Genomic DNA, 7035 nt, shown 5'->3' on the forward strand with positions numbered 1-7035 from the left:
GAAATTGACGAGTTTGGAGATAGCTTTAATTCATTTTAATAATAGTCTCCGGCCTTCTTCACAAGTGAGTCCGCCCACCCTGTGAAATATGTGTAATAAATGGAGATGGTCTGTATGCAAGCTCGCCCTTCCCCATTTCCTTCATCTCCCCCATCTCCCTTCCTCTCCCATTATCTCTGCTCATCTCTTATTGTCGGTCTGTTTATACTACCTTCTCTTATCTTCATCCACACTCTCAGGACATCACTCCATCCTTCCCTCAATTCTCTTCCCCCCTGTCGCTCGCCGTCTGTCCCTCTCTCTCTCTCTCTCTCCGTCCCTTCCACCCATTCCCTGTTCCCATCTCATTCTCATAATTATTACATGTGAATGTATTTTCACTTTGGTGTTTGTGTTTGCGTACATGTGTGGACATTGGTATGTGTGTTGTGATGTGTGTGTATGTTTCTATCGAGGGGGAGGGGGGGGGGGGGACATGTGAAAGAATCGTTGAAATTGACATTAAATGAATAAAACAATATCTAAATGGAAAATATTTTCGTTTTTTAATCGACTTTGAAAGCCGTCGGTGCGGCCACGGTGACGGGGTTAAGTGGCTGCCCCCTTCCGTCTTGTCCTTGTCCCTTCTGTACGTCATTTTTTGTTTGTCCTGTATTCTAGGGGCTATTCCTCCTTTTTCATTTTATCTACCTCCTTTATGTCTTCATCCATTTTGGTTTCCCTTCCCCCTAGTTCACCATTTTTATGACTCCGTTACGAAGTAGCCAGAGGCATTATGTTTTCGGGTTGTCCGTCCGTCCGTACGTCTGTACGTACGTCCCGTTCTCGTGATCGCGTTATCTGAAGAACCGATTGATGGATTCCTGCCAAACTTTGGTCATGTATGTGTCTTGCAGAGCCGATGAACTTATTCGATTTTGGGGTCACGAGGTCTAAGGTCACAGGGCTCATTATGTATGCAAAAACAGCTCGTGATCGCGTTATCTGAAGAACCGATTGATGGATTCCTGCCAAACTTTGGTCATGTATGTATCTTGCAGAGCCAATGAACTTATTAAATTTTGGGGTCACGAGGTCAAAGGTCACAGGGCTCATTTTGTATGCAAAAACAGCTCGTGATCGCGTCATCTCAAGAACCGATTGATGGATTCCTGCCAAACTTAATAGGTCATGTATGTTACTTGCAGAGCCGATGAACTGATTAGATTTTGGGGTCACGAGGTCAAAGGTCATGCGGCTCATTATGTATGCAAAAATAGCTTGTGAACGCATTCTCATTAGAACTGACAGATGGATTACTATTTAACTCAGGACATCTTGCAGAGCCAATGAACTGAGTAGACTTTAGGGTCATGAGGTCAAAGATCAAAGGGTCATATGTATATGAGAAATTGCTTGTAATCACGATATTCTGAGAACCTGTTAATGGATTACAATTGAACTTGAATTTGAAAAATTTCTGTTTTGGTTTGTAAAATTGCTCTATGACGGAGGCATCATTTTCGACTGCGCGCAGTTGAAGTTCCATCTAGTTATATTAACACCCATGGCAATCCTTTTGGGATCTTCCCCTGATATTCTTCATCTTTAGTGCCTATCTCTCCCCCTTCTATTTCAAACCTTTCTTCCAACCTCTGTCTGTCTCTTTCTCTATGATATTTTTCTTTTTGTAATAATTCCCATAGGGGGATAGAGCCCCTCTTTTCCCCACCCCCGTACGCCTACCGTAGGCCTACTTGTAAACATGAATTCAAATTCAATTAGATTTGTCCCTAAATAGAATCTATACAATTTTTGAATGTTTCAATATATTATATTTACATTTGTGTAAGTCTAATATAGGATACGAGGAAATGAATTGAATCTAAATAACTGCGAGGAAAAGCAGGCGCGGATTCACGGGGGGGGGGGGGGGGCCGGGCCCGACCTTTTTTCTCTCTTTTTTTTAAAGTAAAAAGTAAGTGCTCAACCTACCCCCCCCCCCCTCCCCACTGAGCGAAAAACAGTCTGCGCAATTTTCGAATTCCCAGGAGCAAAAATGAAAAGAAAAATAATCACACACTGGAAACGATTTAAAGTACCATATGCGGGCACCTTGCCGCCGAATGTACATGAATAAAATCTGATATATTCGGTCATGACCTTGATACACGAATATGAGGATATTCGGGCCTCTCGTTGCCCTTGATAGGCACGGAAAGTGGGGGGCAGGGGGGCACTTGTCCCCACCCCCAACCAAAAAAGTGGGGGGGGGGGGTGCGAAACGCATTTTTGCCCCCCCCCCCCCCCCCAACCTCTCAAAAAACAATAACAGTAAATGAGTAAAGATGTTTTTTATTTTTTCACCAAAAAAGAACATAAAAATAATAAAACCTGAATTGAATCACATATAAATTGTATTCCATCCAAAGAAAAGGAAAGTTAAAAGAAATTAAATGTCCTAAACATTCTGCGTGCCACCTATATTTATCAATGCGATACGCGCATGTCGTGGAAACATTGTGAGAAGACGCGAAAGCGTGTGTGTATCATATACCTTTTTATGGTTTGATGGAAAATTAGAAATTCCCAAATTTACAGTCGGGCGAAAAATATGCTTATTTAAAAGCCTTCATTTCAGGGCCTGCTGCACGGCGGGGCTAGGGGGCTGGAGCCCTCTCACTTAAAAAAAATTATGTTAAAGAGTAAAAAAAAAAAAGAAGAGAGAGAGAGAGAGGGCGAGCAAAAAAAGTGACTGCCAATGTCGCATGCTCATCTAACCGTAATTAAATACCTAAAACCTATTAGCTTCCGAGGGCTCTGCCCCCTGGACCCCACCAAGGGCCCTAAAGATGGTTCCTGGATGCTCATCTGACCGTAATTACACACCTAAAACCCATGAGTTTCCGGGGGCTCTGCCCCCTGGACCCCCCGCCAATAAAAGTGACCTACCATGCAGTGTCACAAATAAGGTATCTAAATATGCTTACCTGACCGTAATTTAATGCCTAAAAACCCTGAGCTTCTGGTGGTAGTGGTGATGCAGATTCTTCCCCCCCCCCCAACAAAAACTGTTTTACTCATTACGCCACTGCCCTTGGAAGGTGAGCCCCCTCGAACTTTTGCCCCCCCCCCCCCCCCCCCCCCCCCCCCCATCCCAAACTGCTTCCGGCGCGCCTGCCCTTATTTATCATGATTTTAAAGGCAATGAGTGTGGTAACAATGTAATCTCGAAATAAAATATTTAATATTCATTCGGGCGCCTTGCTGTCAAAATATTGTCCGCGAGCGAGGAAGAAAGACACTTCATTATTTAAAAAAATTTGTTTTCTCTTGTAATAATATACTCTAGCCGTTTCTGATCTTTGTTTTTCACAAAATCAACGTTTTCCAAAGGTAACTAACATTCGCTTGCGGCACCCCGATGGAAACGCTGCTCTGGAGTTACAAAATCATATGAGATGAATCCCCAAAGACCGGATATTTATTTTCTTTTGACATCGTACATATGACTTGAAGGCAATTTCTATTTCAAAATAATTTACCGTACAAGAAAACATATTATACAGCATGACAATATAATTATATAGATAACGTGAAGAAAACCTTAATTTTGGATCATGGATGAGAGCCCATTATACATAGAGACACTGGCGTTCTGGTGGTGGGGGCCGGGGGACGGGGCCTTGGGGGCGCTAGCCCCCCAATAAAATTAAACCATGACTTATTTACAATTCCATACAAGTGATTTATAAATGTTCTTGACATTCAATTCAATTCAATTCAATTTTATTTCGCATCTCTTTAAAAAAAAAAACATCAGAAGATATACACTGTCGCTCAAATTAAGTTGGAATATTTTAGTTTTACCCCAATTTATGGCATTATTCTAAAAATAATTTAAAAATAATAGATCTAGATAATAGTATACAATCTCAGATTTTATTGAATAATAATTTGCCAATGTGTGTTTTGCGGGACTGCTAAAGCATGTGTATGTTACTATGCTTATTAACTAGGGGACCTACGCCCTCAAGTCATAAATGACAGTAATGAGGATTAATGCCCCACAAAAGGGCACTAATATAGCACGTCAACACGGTTTTGATCCTGGGGCCTCACAGTTACGAGGCCTTTGCTTTGTCACTGAACCATGACTGTACCGAGCGGGGGCTAGGATAGGGGCAGTTTCCATAAATTTAAAAAAAAACAGAAAATGTAATAATTTTTCAATAATTTATTGCATTTTACCCCGGTCCCCAACATAAAACAATCCTCTGGACGGCCATGCATTATGGCTCAAGGCATGGGCACACAGAAGATTTCCTCTGTCCCCTGGACCCAACCAATGGCCCTAAGACAGGCCCCTGGATACTCATCTGACAATCATTTATTACCTAAACGTTTTTTTGGGGCTCCGTCCCCTGGACCCTACGCCAATTAGTGACCTGCCAGTGTCATGAATAATGTATCAAAATATGCTCATCTGACCGTAGTTAAATGCCCATACCCCCTGAGTTTCCGGGGACTCTGCCCCTTGACCACACGCAAATTTACTCTGGGCCTGCATGTTAGATTGAGGTGATGCGGATTCTTTTGTCTGCCAGCCCCCCCCCCCCCCCCCCCCCCCCCCCCCCCCCCCCCCTCAGTATGCCACTGCATATAGACACATACACGATCAGCTGATTAAAAAAGTTACAGAGGATGCATAAATGAAATCCTACTTCTTAATGTCTTTGTTGTGCCATTGTTGGTGAGAGAGGGTGTAACGTTTACTCATCTGCGCGCAATATATTGTTAAATTTCTAAGAAATGTAATTTCTGTTCTTTACTCAGTGGCAAAACTACGGGGGAACTGGACAACTTCCACCCCCACATCAAATTGAATTATTTGAAAAGACTGATTCAGTCTTTTCAAATTATTATGAACTTTCATTTTCTCGGTTATTTATGAAGTTCATTTCAGAAATGAACTTCATAAATAACCAAGAAAATGAAAGTTCATAAAATTTTCTGTAAATAGCAAGTTGGAAAGTAGCTCGCATTATACGTCACAGTGTTACACATTTCTCGGGGGTGATTGTCGATGGGGGGTAGTTGTCCTCGGGGGGTAATTGTCCTCGGGGGGTAATTGTCTTCGGGAGTAGTTGTCCTCGGGGGCAATTGTCCTTGGGGGGTAAATGTCATCGGGGGGTAATTTTCCTCGGCGTTAATTCTCCGGGGGTATTTTTCAGGGGGGATTGTCCTTGGGGGTATATTTCCGGGGGGGGGGGGGTTTCCGGGGTGATTGCCTAGGGGGTAATTGTTCTGGTACGGATAATAACAACGACTCCATAATTTATTGGTGGGATAAAATGTAAGGATCTAACTACATATATCTTGATTAAAAGAACAAAATTATGAATAAATATATATATATATGTATACATATGCATACTGTTAAATGTTAATGTAAGTTTTCTTTATGCAATGCATGCTGAACAAATAATCATCCCGTGCCACATTGTATGTGTCATGGCATAATGAAGTTTTGTGATCTATAAAATACTGATGCCACGATGAACTGACATGTAAGTACACATTTAATATTTTTGTAATCATAAAAATGTTAAGTTCCTGATATAAGTATTTGTATGCGCCTTGAGCATCTATAGAGATGGATATGTTGTGCTTGATAAATTTTGTTATTATTATTATTAGTACTACTACTACTAGTAGTAGTAGTATTATATATATATTTATATAAACATATACATTCTCAGTATCAGGCGCGTACGCAGGGGGGGGGGGGGTTGAACCCCCCTTAACTTTTTGTATGTGTGTGTTAGGAGGAACCCCCCCCCCCTCTTTATGTTAAAAAAATCATTATGGTAACGGGTGACCCAAAAAAGCTTACCTTACCCCCCCCCCCCCCCCCCCCCCCAACGAAACGAAATATCGATCGACCCAATTTTAAAATTTTGGGACAACCCCTCCCCTCCCCCCGCTTATTCAGCGGCTGGCTGAGTCTTTGCGGAATTTTCGGCGTGATTGTAACATTTTAAAACCCCCCCTTCGAACAAAATCCTGCGTACGCGTCTGCTCAGTATAAACGTATGTCGAAATTGCTGGAAATTATAGAATAGTTTATTAAATAGTCATTGATCGGAGACTAACTTTGGGATTCCCAAAATTGTGCCCTATTTTCTATTGACGAATTACTGAAATCGCAGTCAACAATGTGTTTTTGTACAAACAGAAACAATACCAGAGTTACTCTTGTATGAAGGACTTTTATTCTAAGAAATTGTTTTATCCCGTTTTAAGGGGGGGGGGCGGTTTTTTTGCTGTCTACGATTATTCTATTACATGGTTTGATTTTATTTTATTTTATTGACCGATATAAAAACATATAAATAACAATATACATGATAACATGAGAAAATAACATTGGATGGATCGCCCTGCTCAGCTGTGCCAGTACAGCACAGCTGTTCTACCGAGGGGTCCAGTTACAATACAAAACAAATGAGAGAAAATGATATCTCACAAATTAAATTCTTAACATATTGATAAAATATAAAAACAACATCGTTTACACAGTATCATGCCCCCACCCACCCAAGAGCAAAACCCAAAACCCCCACCCACCCAATTATTTATCAATATTAAAATTCTTTTATTTCAAAGGGAGATAGTTTTCAACGTATGTTTATTTAGTAATCTTATGAATTCATTGTAATTTCGGGATGATTTTAAAGTAAAAGGTAAAACGTTAAACTGTGATGCCCCACGATATGAAAACATTCTACGACATGATTCGGTATGTGGTTTAGGTAAAGATAAATTTCCGATGGAACGTAACGAATATTGGTGATTAACAAAGTGAAGGAGTCCTTTAAGTAAGGGGCACTGAGGTCATGAAGGATTTTAAAAACCATGGAGTTTGTATGTTTTAAACGACGACAGGCCAATGATTCCCAATTTAACATCTGGTGAATATTACAATTTGATATGTGTTTGAAAGGACTTATCCCAAGAATAATTCTGCCTGCTCTATTTTGTAACTTTTGCTAT

This window comes from Strongylocentrotus purpuratus, unplaced genomic scaffold (assembly GCF_000002235.5).
Source record: "Strongylocentrotus purpuratus isolate Spur 01 unplaced genomic scaffold, Spur_5.0 spur5_contig_851, whole genome shotgun sequence".
In the NCBI taxonomy this organism is placed as follows: Eukaryota; Metazoa; Echinodermata; class Echinoidea; order Camarodonta; family Strongylocentrotidae; genus Strongylocentrotus; species Strongylocentrotus purpuratus.